Below are 14,375 nucleotides of genomic sequence, written 5' to 3'. Positions count from 1 at the left end.
TAAAGCAGACTGGACCAAAGCTGCCTGGTTGTGATGGGGGCAGGGACCCTCAGAACAGCTCTGTGAACCCCTGCTGCTCAGCCTGTGTGCAGAGCCTGGGCTCACCTCTCTGAACCCCAGCAAGAGAAAAACCCTGATACAGGTTACCCAATGATTTCATGAGGGAAATGTGACATTTCTAGCTTTTGAATGTTAGCAGCATGTCTTATTTCTTTGCCTTTGTCTTGTTAGCCAACGTTGACTTGAGCCAACTACCTCCAGGATGCAATAACCTGGAGAACACCGCAGTTGGCATGAAGTCAATTCCCTTGGGTGATCGCCCTCCCATCAGCGCATTCATACATTATGTCCTGAGGGTCTTCTCACAGAAAGAACAACACAGACCTGGAAGGGACATCCCTTCCCCCAGAGTCTGAATAGCCCTTGGGAAGGAGAATTAGAATGTGGATTGAAAACAAAGAAAGCTCTTCTGGTTACATCCAGTTCCAGCTCCAAGAATTTCCCCTGGAGGTGGTCTCCCTGGAGTCCTTGATACATAAACAGTACCCTGTCAGGTTCTTCCTCATCCCTCCCTCTTCTGTCTCATTTCCTCTTCAGCCCACCACACTGCCCATCATTTTTGTGGGCAAAAAACTACTGATATTCTGAATGCCTCTCACTGGGGGTAATCCTGACCTCGTGGTAAGTCCAAGAGGAGCTAAAATTAGGTCAGGGCATCCTAGCTAAGAAAACTCTGAGGAAAAATATCCGAAGGGTGAGTCTAAGCCAACGTATGTCCCAATTGCTAAGGGTCCAAATTGCTAATGCCAAGTTCAAAGGGAAAAGTAGGCTTCAGAGGGGAAATGAAATCAGAGGTCAAGATCCAGGACATGGGAGCAGAGCGGAATCCGATCAGGAAGTAAGCAAGGTGATTCTGGGCCATGGTCCTGCTCTCACTGGCTCATCCACTTGGGTTATTAGGCCCATTGATGGACGAGGGCACCGGCTGAAAGGGTACAGAATTGGGGCCAATGTTGACTGCTTTCGAAAACTCTTATTTATTTTTTTAATTATTATCTCTTTAAGTTATAGGTACTTCTTTACTACCCATTGAGAGTCTAACAGTGAAACAGATGAAAAAAATTCATTCTCTCTGATCCTGAAGGCCAGTGGTTAAAGACCAAAAAATCTTTCTGCTGTTGGGGAATAAAAACATAAGAGGGGAGCAGTGGACACTGTGCTATGACTAAGCCACCAGAAAGCTTTTCTCCTGTTATTCTTTTACTAGATTAGTAAGGGTCTCGTCCAGCAACCTTACTTTACTTGACTTTACTTAGAATATGTAAAGCTGCCTTATGATATTAAAAATACTTATCAGGAGTAGAAACCCTTTTCTATATGACAAAGAATTAGTTGAGGATGCTTTAATAAGGAGGAACAAAGGAGAGAGGCAGACGGTGTGATAGAAACATTTTACCTGGCTCGGTGTTGGTCAGGAATTTAACCAAGGAGTTGTATCTCAATGTCTGAGTTCATCTGTAAGTTCTGCATCACCCTGTTGGAAAATGGACCACTATTCCTCTTTGGTCCCCTTTCTATCCTGCCCCTCCCACTCCTGCATTTAAAATTCATTTTTCTCTCTGTTCCAAGCCTAATGAGACTATGATCAATGTCTCTCGAACTGACCCTGTCTTCAAGTCTTCAATCATACCTTCTCTGTCTAATCCACTACTCTCTCCTCTTTATCAACTGATGGATTCATTTAGTTAAGAGAACTAAAAATGCAGTCACACCTCAACTCCACACACAGGCCCTCTGGTTTGATTGTCTTCGTTTTGTGAAATCCAGCCCACGGTGGGAACTAAACCGTGGCTCTACAGAATCTGTCTCCGGGCTGGTGATTTTTTTCCTTCCTTTGTGGAAACATTTTGGTGTACTGTGCCGGATTGCTATCCAGAGACTAAGGCTCTGAGGTTAGATCTCAGAAGCTCTGTCCCCAAGCAGTTTTGTGTGTGTTTGTTTTCTCATGAATTAGGCATCCACAGTCTCTTTCTCCTAAATGGCCTCCTCAGGGTCAGCACCCACCAAGAGAATGCTGGGGTGGGCCGCCTGGACCGCAGAGGAGCCTAAGGCCTAAGGATGGGGAGGGTGGCCATGACTGCAAACCTAAGACCCTGTCAGCCTGCCTTTCCTACGTCTGTAGTTGTACCAGCTTCACACTCAGCCTTAAAAGGACGTCACATTTGCACATCGTTGGATGATTTGGACAGAATGCTTTTACATATACTTTTACGTAACTTGTTATTTCAGGCTTTCCTGGAGGTCACACTCCTTTTCTTCACACTCTCCTTTGGTAGATGGCTAGCCTGAACTTTTGACAGGCTCAGTTACGTGCCTTAGTCAGCATGACAAACATGCTAAGTGAGGGGCGGGTTGAGACCAGCTTCATGATTCTTCCTGCTGTGCCAATTCCTCAACCTCCTGATTCTGCTCTGACCCCTGCCACCACCACCGTGCAGACCTCCATTGCAAGCCCCCGCAATGCCATCTCCACAACCATGGCCTTTCTCTCTCGCTACTCCTCCCATTGTGCTTCCTGTTCTCTGGGCTACGGCACATCCTGTGACACGGTGGTATACTCCGAACACACTGTGGTCTCTTCCACTGTCTATCTCTTTGCCTAATGCATCTCTTTTATCTTTTCAATACATGCACCCATGCCCCTCACCTACAATATCCATCAACCGAGACCGTCTCAGATGCCTTGAGCCACCGACCTTCCCAAGTGACCTTGCTTCAAGTCTATTTCCCACGGATGGCCTTCACCTCCTGGGAAGAACATGCAAGTTTCATCTTACTAATCCAATTGAAGTGAAATATTCTCCAAAAGTAATCAATCTCAATTAAATCGATCTCTCTTTTGTCGTTTGTAGCTCATTGCTTTGATAAAACAATCACTCACATTTGGAAAGGGGAAGAATCAAACAAAGCCTAATTGAATTCTGAAACCACCTGGGAAATATAGTCATAGCTGTGAGAGGGTTGCGATGGTGCAAGGAACACTAAGAAAATCATTTGTGTAGCAAGCGCACTGTGTATTTTATCTGGACAAGGTTCACGAGAGAAACCACTCGGGTCAGAAGCCATGCACATTTTCCATTAAGAGTAAAACACATCCTCCGTCTGAGGGTGCTTTACAGCAGCAAAACCGGGGAAAAATAGCTGTCTCATGGCTGCCTCGATACTCAGCCAAGAAGACAACACAATTTTAATTTTTTTAAAAAGCTGGGTAGGGGATAATTAGGAGGATAGGGTTCTTGACGCTTTAAATAATCTGCATTGCATTGTTTCACGGAACCCCAATCCCAATTAGCCAAAGAAGAACGTTTGGGAATATGTCATCCCACTTTCAAAAATCACCAATAGCACAGAATACATACAAACAACGTTTTATATTATTCTACATAATTTTATACATTCTTAGTATTATTCTCCCCACAACCCTGGGACCAGGCAGTTGGATAGCACATTATTTTTGCGAGTGAGTAAGCTGAGAGAGAGAACTCCTTTGCCAAGTTTGACATAGCTGGTTAGTGACAGCATTGGATGGAAACCCGAGTTTGCTGAGCATTCATCCAGAACACCCAGATGCTCATCAGCCTTTTATGCTACTTCCATACTCATCATCTTCCAGGCTTTCCTTAGAACCAATAAAAATTATATATTTTTTTAAAAATATATTTTATTGATTTTTTTTTTTTTTACAGAGAGGAAAAGAGAGAGAGAGAGAGAGAGAGAGAGAGAGAGAGAGAGAGAGAGAGAGAGAGAAACATCGATTAAAGACAAACATCCATCAGCTGCCCCCTGAAAATCCCCCACTGGGGATGTGCCCGCATCCAAGATACATGCCCTTGACCGGAATCGGACCTGGGACCCTTGAGTCCACAGGCCGACGCTCTATCCACTGAGCCAAACCGGTTATACTAAAAATTATATTTTTTAATTGAGATCCTGAGGATTAATTGTGCTCTTCGTATGAGCAAAACTATCATTTCAATAAAACGGGCGTTTAAATGTAAATGGATGCCATGTCTTGCATGAAAGTCTCCTGCCTAGAATTTCTTGCGGCACCTCTCTTCCAGAGAGCTAGCAAAGTCCGCAGCCACTTGCTAATCCTCCCGACAGGCCTGGGGAAGGCCCGGTGGGCAGTCCGCATTACGCCTGGCACACACAGAGAAAAACCGAAACACAGATGCTGAAAAGTGAAGCCGAGGGAGAGATTTCCCAGAACCACTCGACAACGCAGCCCCGGGCCACTGTTTTCCAGGCCTCTCCATTTGACCACGTTTTTTTAAGTTCAGATACTCCCAATGGCAGATCATCATGAAAAGCTCTGTTTTAATTTGTGATGCACACATTCTTTAAGGAGTAGTAAAATAAAGGGTTCTGAGGGTAGAGATGTTGTGAGGGGTAAACAGTGTATAGGCAAAGTGCTTGGCTAGAGTAGCTAGCGGGTAGCATGGACATAAGAAATGGTAACAGGAATTAGTCTCTGCCTAAAAAAAATGAGGCTGCTAATGTAGATACTTAAATATTTATGGGGAAAAAGAAAAGTGAGTAAGAAAGGCAACTTTTTAAATGGAAAATCCAGCTCACTGTCCTTTTCCTGTGGCTTGTTGGTCTTGTAAAATGGTTTTTCATCTTCGGTAATATGGGGGTTTGGTGGTCTAAATATCATTTTAAAATGTATGCTTTGGCTGTAACATTTTCTAACGGTGCCTTTACTGTAAGTCAACTCCACCTCAATGTACAGACTTCTGTGTCTAAATTGCCAATAGTTACCTCAACCTAAGCAATAAATGTTATGCAGACATACTCTATCTGTCATGGTTTGTTTCAACTTTAGTGTAAAAGAATGACAAGCATTTTAAAAGTTAACTAAATAGCCGAAACCGGTTTGGCTCAGTGGATAGAGCGTCGGCCTTCAGACTGAAGGGTCCTGGGTTTGATTCCGGTCAAGGGCATGTACCTTGGTTGCGACCCTGTCCCCAGTAGTGGGTGTGCAGGAGGCAGCTGATAGATGTTTCTAGCTCTCTATCCCTCTCTCTTCCTCTCTGTAAAAAAATCCATAAAATATTTTTTAAAATTAACTAAATACGTTGAACTATATTGCAATAGTCCCAGAGGTATTTTTTCTATTTTTTTTTAATTATTTTCTTGACTATCTCCCAAAATCAAAGATTTTTTTTTTTTACTGCCAACTCCTGGCAGATTCACTCTAATGATGGATTGGGGGGGGGGGGGGGTCTATGGTTAGGATGACGAAAACTTTGCTTAGCAAACTGGAGAGAAGGTGTTAAGAGAAATGCATGCGCCTCACTGGCCATGTGACTTCCTTTATGGCTAACGTCCATCTTTTACCCCTTCCTTCTAATGCAGGGCCCCCTGACCACCGAGGAAGCCTTGAAATGGCTGTCTGTCCTCTGGTTTGTCAGACTCAGTTACTCTGCTCCATATGACACTACAGCTACCCAGACGTGAAAAAGCAATGCACACGCAGGCTTTGTTGCTTAAAGGGGCGGATTGCTAAATAAGGGGAAATTGAATTGCTTTTAACCTTGCCTAGGCAGTGAGTGCAACAAGGGCCCTCTCAATGTTTAATCCATTATTTAGCGTGCGAAAATAAATAAATAAACTGAGCTAACAAAGGGGGCAATATAATATCCTTTCATCCGCCGTTCCCGGCGCACTTAAAAATAATGATTTCGAAAGGAACGGCTGAAAACATTGGGGTCTTAAGAAACGCATTATTTTGCTTATTCCTGTGTTTGTTGATGTGAGCGCTTTGCGGTCAGCCCAGTAAATATTCCGTTTGCTTGGCACAAACTGTGCAGGAATCTAATAGAAAGCAATATTGTTGAAAATGGATATCAATTGAAAACAGAGAGCAGTGTCAACTATTCCCCACTGGGAACAGACAACAATAAAACCAGTCGAGCATTACACAGCAGAGCCTGCCAAATGTCATTAGAATGGAGAAAAGAGGAGAGGAACATGGTCGGGAAAGGAGCACTGGCTGTATTTCCCCCTCCAATTTAAAGAGAAAAGGAAAGGAATATGGTAAGGGGGGGAAACATGCTTTGCTTTATTATTTTTCCCCTCCAATTTAGAAAGAAAGAAAGAGAACTGCTGAGGGGCAGGAGGAGAACATCTAAAGAATAAGGACAATAAAATGATTCCAAAATTGAGCAAGCCAGTTTCATCATTATCTTAGGGCTGACATAGTGATGATGATGATTATAAAGATTTTCAAACAAGTTTTTCTTTCTCTTCAGCGGATCCTTTAGCCCCCGGTGACTCTTTTAAGCAGGTTCATTTGTAGTCACCGAGTTCCCAATTTTTAAACCAGCATTTTAATGTCCTTCATGGTAATCCTGTTTCTACCATCATTTCAGTAACTGACCTGAGTTCAGATTGGGGGCAGAGGGCTTTGGTAAATGTACACATTTGTATGGTTCCCATCAACCTTCAGTGGAGAGTTTTTCAGAAGGAACAGGCCACAAAGAAGTCTATTTCTGGGTGAAAAGGAATGTTTACAGTAGCTCTGAAATCTGCTAATTGATAGGAACATACGAGAATAATTGCTGGGCCATGGACAGGGAGGGCAGACCCGGGACCCGCCACTACCCCCACCTGAAGGCAAGCTAGAAGCCAGTGGCTTAGCCTCAAAGCTGCTGTCATCTCTGTGGCGTTTTCATTGATGATTTGTAAATTTTCAAACAAAGAAAAATTGTCTTTTGCAGACAATGGCCAAGCCTCTGAACCGCCAGCCAAGAGCTCCCCCTAGTGAGGTTACATGCATATTAGTGTGAACTTCCACCTATTCTCTCTCTCTCTCTCTCTCTCTCTCTCTCTCTCTCTCTCTCTCTCTCTCTCTCTCTCTCTCTCTCTCACACACACACACACACACACACTTAGACTTGACTCTTTAGTCCAACATGATGCGCAGTCCCACATTCTTCTAAAAAGACATGGGGGGGCGGGGGGCGAATCCCCAAACTCTCCTGGATTTTTCCACCGGTTTCTTGTTAAACCCCACACCCCGCCTTAGTGGGGTCTCCCCTTAAAAGGCAAAACTGTCATCCTGATCCTATCATTTTGGAATGGTAATCATCACTCATTGGCTCCAAATCTGCTTCCTGAAGTAGATGCTATCATCATAGACAGTCCTCGGGGGCAGCATATGATCATGCAATTAGCATAATAACTTCGCTGTGTAAACAAAATAAGACGGGCGTACGTACGAGAAATAACGTCTACTTCCCGGACTGGTGTCTACAGCTTCCACAGGGAAAACACCTCCTGTCCCTGGCCAGTCTCTTATTGTTGTTGCGGTGCGGCTGTGGTTACACACCTACTAAGACATGCATGCGGCCTTCTCCGGAAGTGCCCTGCAGTGGCACGCATGCACACGCACACCCATGTATCGTGTTGAAGAACAATAAACGGAACACTCGTCCTACTCATAGTTAACGGAACTAATTTGCTATAACAACAGCACTGCATCTCCCAGATCAACCTTAATTCCTTCAGATACATTTTGGCTTCCTCTGAAAAGATCGTTCATTGGTTTTATGAGCCTTGATGGGGCTCCGAAGGAAGAACGAGGCATTCCTTCGGGGAAAGAAGGGAGCAAATGTAGAAATCAGATGCGGAGATGAAAGGCGTTTAATGTTTTCCTAGAAATTCTTTGAAAGCCATATCGAGATTTTTAGCAAAATGCAAATGATGGCCGTTTTATAAGTAACTGCTGTGGGTAGTAAGCATCTAGTTCTCCCTAGTCCATGCTAATATATATATTTTTTATTAAACTACGAATGCACGGGACCAGGGATAATAGCTCTAAGATGACAAAGGTGACCTGTATCCCTGGGAGTTTCTCACCCTGAATTCAGTTTGTGAGATGCTAAACGTTCATATGCAAACCCTGAAACCCTCAGACATCAAACCAACACAGGATAGGTTATTTATTTTACGGAGTGTCACTTTTTGTCATCAAGCTCCTCTGCGTAAAAACCATGTGCATATGGAAAACTAAATTTGAATAAATCCATTGGCTCATAAATACTGCTCCTTACCTCTGAGGAGGATGGCGGTGGTTAACACTAAAGCCTTTGAAAAGCTTCAGTGAACCCTAGCTGGTTTGGTTCAGTGGAGAGAGCATCGGCCTGTGGACTAAAGGGTCCTGGGTTCAATTCCAGGTCAAGGGCACATGGCCAGGTTGCATGCAGGAGGTAGCTGATAATTCTCTCTTATCACTGATGTTTCTATCTTCCTCTCTCTTCCTCTCTGAAATCAATAAAAATATATGTGTGTGTGTGTGTGTTTTTTAAAGAAAAGCTTTAGTGAGATACATACACATTCATATAAATATAAAGAATACTTTTTTGTTTTATTACAATATTTTCTAGTTGGCATTTTAGCAAGTCATTTAATAGACTCAGCTCTTTGAACTTTCCATGATTCGTACACCTCTGCCGGACAAAGGGAACATTGATGGGGTGATTGGGGCATGGGGATGGGAAAGGCAGCACTAAGCCATTCAATGGGATAAATGCAGATTTTACCAGTTTTACCATTGGCCAAATTATTAGTCCAGAAATTTCACTTGCATAAAATCCTCACCCTCTAGAATTCATTGTGAAACTGTGGGTGTATAACTCAGCCTCTGAAGACTGATTTTCTTCCCTTACAAAGGGGGAATTATAATCTTAACACCTCCCTGAATTAACAGGAAGCCGCTAAATAAAGAACTGAAATTAGACCTATTAAGTTAATTAAAATTCTGCGGGCATCTCTGAGAGTGTAATTTGGCCCAATGTGTTTTTAAAAAAAAAAAAAATTCATGAAAATTAGCTAATGAATATCGTGCAGTCGTTTTCCTAACATAAAATAACTCAACCATTTAAATTGCACAAATTCCAAAATGGTCTAATTTATAATACATTGTAGTTTGTTTGTTGTTGTTGCTTTAGAAGTGCTTAACCTAATAATGTGGTGAGATTGTACTTTTTAAAGAAAATTCCAATCTTTCAAGAATTAACAAGATATTTACAGCTGAGTTTTTGTTAAGAGTTTAACTACAACCTTCCTAAATACTGACCTCTGACGATATTTACTCCTACTTAAATTCGTCGCCCGGACTTTGGTCCTGCTGTTTCCACTGGGTGGGAATTCAAAAATCTCAGGCTTTCACGCCATTGTTGCCAACTACCCACTATTGACCTTGAGCAGCCGCTGTGTCCTTGGACTTGGCTTTTTCGTCTGCAAATAATGGTTAACATCTCCCTGCAGGCTCCATGCGTCACTATGGGAATCAAAGGAGATAGTATGTGTGGTAAGTGCTTTAAATATTAGAAAGTGCTAGAAAAACATTAGAAAGTGCACTGCTATTTTGAAAAATAATACCTTAATGTATGACCTGTGTAATCATCTTTTAAGACTTTCTCCCAATGATTTCTCTAAGGTTCTTATTTCTTCTCTTTCTTCCTTCCTTCCTTTCTTTCTTTCTTTCTTTTCTTCAGGAAACCATAAATGTTGAGGGTTTTTGTTTTTTTTTAATCTACACAGATTTGTTTTAAAAACACACAACACTAAAAGCAAACAAAATACAATCCCTGGTACCAGTGGACATTTCGTTTGGAATCAGTCCCAGCCACGCCTCTCTCATCACAATTGTCCCCCAGTGGTCTGAGAGCACGTGCATACGTGTATATATAAAAACATCACGTTCCTTCTGTTTCTTTGGTTTGGGTTTTCCTAGGCTTAAAGGCGTAGTCCAAGGTTTTTTCACTGGATAATCTTCAGAGAGGGTCCCATTGCTACCAGTTAGAGGCTCTGTCTGCCTTTGACTCCACCATAAGCAAAATGGAAGGAACAGCCATCAATGTTTTTTTTTTCCTCTTTTATAAGTGCAACCGTATGGAATACTATCAATAATAATAAAAGTGTAATATGCTGATTAGACTGGACTTCTTTCCAGACGACCTTCCAGACCAAGCTGTGGGGGCAGGGGTCGGCCAAGGCAAAGGCACCAGGACAGAGCCCCTTGCACAAATTTTGTGCATCAGGCCTCTAGTTTAGCAATAAAAATAAATAAATGACTGATACACACCACAACATAGATAAATCTCAAATATATATACGAAATAAAAGAAGATAAACTCACAAGGCTTGGGTCATTTCATTGATAAGACACACCAGAAAAGGCAAAACTATAGAGCCATAGGACAGAAAGCAGAAACACAGAAAAGCAGTTGCGGGGGGCTGCGGTGAGAGAGAGGGTGAGTCCAGAGGGGCCGGAGGGAACTGGGCTATAGCGGGGCTGTGGCAGTTACACTACTCCATGGGTTGGTCAAAACTCACACTCAAAGGGGAGAATTTTACTTTATGCAAATTATAGCTCCATGAACCTGCCATTAAAAGAAGACAGACCATGAAAAAAATAAAAACGAACTGGTTCTCTTGCTTCCATGGTGCTTCTTTCTTTAAAGTCAAATTGCATTCCCAGCGGAATCGAGCCTTTCTGACACGATGAAGTCCGATGAAGCCCGATGAAGCTGAGCTGACTTTTCACATTGACCTCATGCATGATTAATTATCTGAGAGCCCGGATATTTTTGTATTTGTCTTGCAAGGATCACCGTTTCATTTTTATTGTTTTCTAACTGGTAGCAAAAGATTTCACGTGTGAAGCATGGTCACATAAATTTCAGGTCTCCTCCATCCTCATCTAGCCCCTAGAGGGTGTGTATAACTTTGTTTTATAGTTGCTGCCCAGTAGGTATGGGAATATGTCCCATTATATGGAGCTGTCAGTAAAAAATTTCATTTTGGCTACAAGAGGTCACGTCAATTGAATTCTGAGCACAATATATACCCAGAAATATCAGATCAAGGTCCCAAAGAAGAGAATATAAAAATAAATGCATCAAAAATAGCCCCTAGGTTTCGGCCAAAAATTGCAACCCATATATTGCACAAGTGGGCTGTAAAGTGTCCTTCCTTTTTAAAGATTGGGGTTCAGCCTCCAGCCTCAATTCTTTTCTTATCAATAGAATTCTATCACTGACAAAACAGGCAGAGGACCTTAAGTGGTGGGGATTGTGGAGGAAGAGCCCAGTACCCTCTCTTTCTAAATATACCCCTGTCCCATTCCTTCTGCCGTAAATGGCCCTCTAAAACAATGCCTCAACACTACTTGGCTGGAAATACAATTATGTGCAGGTGTCTCAAAGCCATTTTAGGCTCATTCACTCTTCTTCTCGCTGACACTGGTTTAATCTGTGAAAATCAGATCACAATCACGCCAGGCTTTTTACCTCATTAGTTTCCTATTGTCTGTTCAGAGGGACGCATACATTTCTAGCTCCAGGCAAGACTGGCTCTCTTCTGCCCTCTGCTTCCACCCCTTCCCTGTTGTCATTCTTCTAAGTAAGAAACGCTTTTAATTCGGTAATTTAATTACCTCTGGAGATTATTCAGAAAAAAATTAACAGCATTCTTTTTCTTTTTTTAACTGGCAAGCTTGGGAAATAAATATATTTGTGGGTTTTATTCAAATCTTACAGGACATATGCATGAAATCCAGACTCCCAGGGTTTGCTCTCTAGATAAACAGTAATTCCCTGGAGATTGTAAATTATATAAAACACATAAAATGCCATTCTTTTTCTGCGTGTTAAATCACAGCAACATGATTCATTGGCAAATTCCAGTCTCCTGTACGTCTTTATCAATAGGAGTGGTAAGAATTACCTAGCATTATTTAAACTAGATGTGGATTGGGGTTAGCCAGACCTATGGCTTCGTACCAGGACGTTAATGAGAGCATGGCAAACTCTTGATGTTAAGCATTTATTAAAGCAATTTTTATTTCTCCAGATGCCACTCTGTACCCAGAGCAGATAAAGTGCTGGAATGTCTTGTCAACGGATTATCTAATAAGAAAATGTGTCTCATCTTTTGGCTTCCACGCTGTTCCTGAATGATTGTGATACACGGTGGCGGCTCTAGAATCTCATTTTCTAATTTGGGGCCCAGGGTCAGTGGCTATTGAAACTGGGGTCAATAAAGAAAATTGCTGAGACTCGTTTGAGTGACTGCGTGTTTCAGAGTTCATTATGCTATTTCATTATTAAAGAAATCTGTTTCGTTTAGACAATGGCAATGAGCGGTTACATTCATTGTTTATTTCCTTATTGGTATCAGCAGATTATCTGCCATGCCACGAGCTTCAGACCTCCTGAATAAACACGTTTTACTTCCTCACAGGGAAAAACACAGTGATAAGAACCTCTGACTGTATAAGAACATCATAATCCACATTGTCATGCCTGATTCGGCCTATGCCAAGAACATGGGACGATTTACATATGTGCTAATCAAATATTTGGGGGCCGGGGACTCGCACTGCATAGCTCCAGATCAGGATTAGGTGACACGTCTTGGATTGCAGCCAGGCTGGCGGCTCTTCATCTCTAAAACAATAAAACCACCTGCCTAGAGAAGCAAGCATCTCCCTCTTGCCGTCCGTTAGCTTTAGGATCAGCAGAATCTTCCTGCTGCTCCGATTGAAATGCAAGAGCTGCGAGGTTGAAAACTGAAATCTCGCACTAAGCACTTCATTGCTGCTGGCTTTTAATTTTTTTTTTTTCTCTTCGAAAATTACATGCACAAAGCAGCTTTAGACTCTGTAATCAGATCTTTTCCCTCAAACTACTGTGTGAATTGGAATGCTTTTCTTTTTCTCTTTTCTGTTAGAGAACTAAACGTGCACAACCAATACCTCCGGGGTGCACGCTACAGATATGCTTACCCAGGGAACTGGCCGTCCGTTGCTGCCATCTGACATTTGCAGATTTTGACCAAGCTAGCTGAGTAAGATGAACTCAGACTAGTTAACTTTCCTGGAACCAAAGACCTTCAGCTCAGATTAAGTCAAAACTCAAGTTCCTTTGCTTGCTGACCAGCACTTCCACAATCAATGGACACAAGTGCGGCAAGGAGAGGTCCTGGCAGGGAGCAGCAAGGAGCATAGAGAGGCCAAAACAGGCATGTCAAATTCCAAGGCTAGCACGGGCCAAATAAACAGGGTTTAAGTGTTTGTGGCCACAAAAAAAAGCAAAAGCTTCAATTTTAATAGAAATGTAGGTTTTATCGCTTCTTGGCCTTTTGGCTATGATCAAGTGTAGAAATGTAGGTTTATTTCAATAGAGACACATTGAATACAAAGGACTGAAATAAATGAGTCATTGTTAACATGAGATAATAGGACATTTTAATAAAAATTAATATTTTATCTTGAACATTAACTTACCAGACACTGAATAACTGCACAAACGAATAAGCATAATGCAAATAAACCTATTTTTCTTGTCCTCCGAAAGTGAAATATTTTCTGTTGCTCAAGCAAATCAGTCAGTGCAAGACTAATGACGTGGCCATTGGCTGCTAAGATATTCACCACTGGTATTAGTGGGGAGAACTGGTACGCCTGCAGGTAAGGCACGTAAGGGACATGAATGCAACATGGTTATAGTCATCAGTCATTAGTGAACACTGCAGTTTGTTATTAATAATTATGTATAACAGGATATTGTAAAAATTAAGTTACAAAATTTTTATTAAAACATTTTTTTACATACCGTTATGTTGGCTGGGCCAAAACAGTATTTGTTGTGGGCCACATGTGGCCCGTTGGTCAGGAGTTTGAAATGCTTGGGCCAAAGGAACCAAGGACGTGATCTCAGCTTCAAAGAGCTGCCTTATAGGAAGCTGATTTTGCAGGGTCATGGAATGTTCCCAGGTCAGCTGAGCGATGGGGATTTGCCCACGTGTCCTCTGTCTTTTCTCCAGGCTGAGCTGACAAGGGACCCAAGCACCTATAGTGAGAAAGCACTTTGTAAATATCAGGTAAATAAACTTCATAAACAAGCAACAACAAAAATTTTGGGGGGGAAATTAGATTTTTTTTTTCATTGCAAAATGTCCAATTAAAATGGCATTGTGTTTACAATGTTTTAAGCACCACTCCCTTGACAATGATACTTTCTCCTCAAAATATATATTTATAAATGTGCTCAGTAGTTAATATCAGTATTTCTAAAAGGTGAATATAGTACATTGCTTCAGTATATGGTGGTAATACACTTCTAGGTATAGAAGTTTGAATTTACAGATTTTTCGAGTTCTTCAAAATGGAACTCTTTCTTTGAGTATCTACCTTGTGTGTGTGTGTGTGTGTGTGTGTGTGTGTGTGTGTATTAATCAGTTTTTTTTTAAAATGCCTTCTGACCTTAGACTTCTCAACTTTCCACGTTGCACCTCATCTATTT

The 14,375-nt window shown here is 41.9% G+C and overlaps 1 long non-coding RNA gene across 1 annotated transcript in view; it reads right to left on the bottom strand.

The window, feature by feature from the left end:
* The window catches only part of LOC311612057, a 35,229-nt gene extending 22,247 nt beyond the window's left edge, over positions 1-12,982 (bottom strand). The window contains exons 1-3 of the long non-coding RNA XR_014793214.1: positions 12,857-12,982; positions 9,143-9,346; positions 8,118-8,328 (exon numbers count right to left, since the gene is read on the bottom strand). This is a non-coding gene — a long non-coding RNA (uncharacterized lncRNA). The remainder of the gene's footprint in view (positions 1-8,117; positions 8,329-9,142; positions 9,347-12,856) is intronic.
* Positions 12,983-14,375: the final 1,393 nt, after the last annotated feature.

The sequence above is a fragment of the Pipistrellus hanaki genome (assembly GCF_964339955.1).
Source record: "Pipistrellus hanaki genome assembly, chromosome: 17".
NCBI classification, from domain to species: Eukaryota; Metazoa; Chordata; class Mammalia; order Chiroptera; family Vespertilionidae; genus Pipistrellus; species Pipistrellus hanaki.
This window is presented reverse-complemented; position numbering and strand designations above follow the sequence as displayed.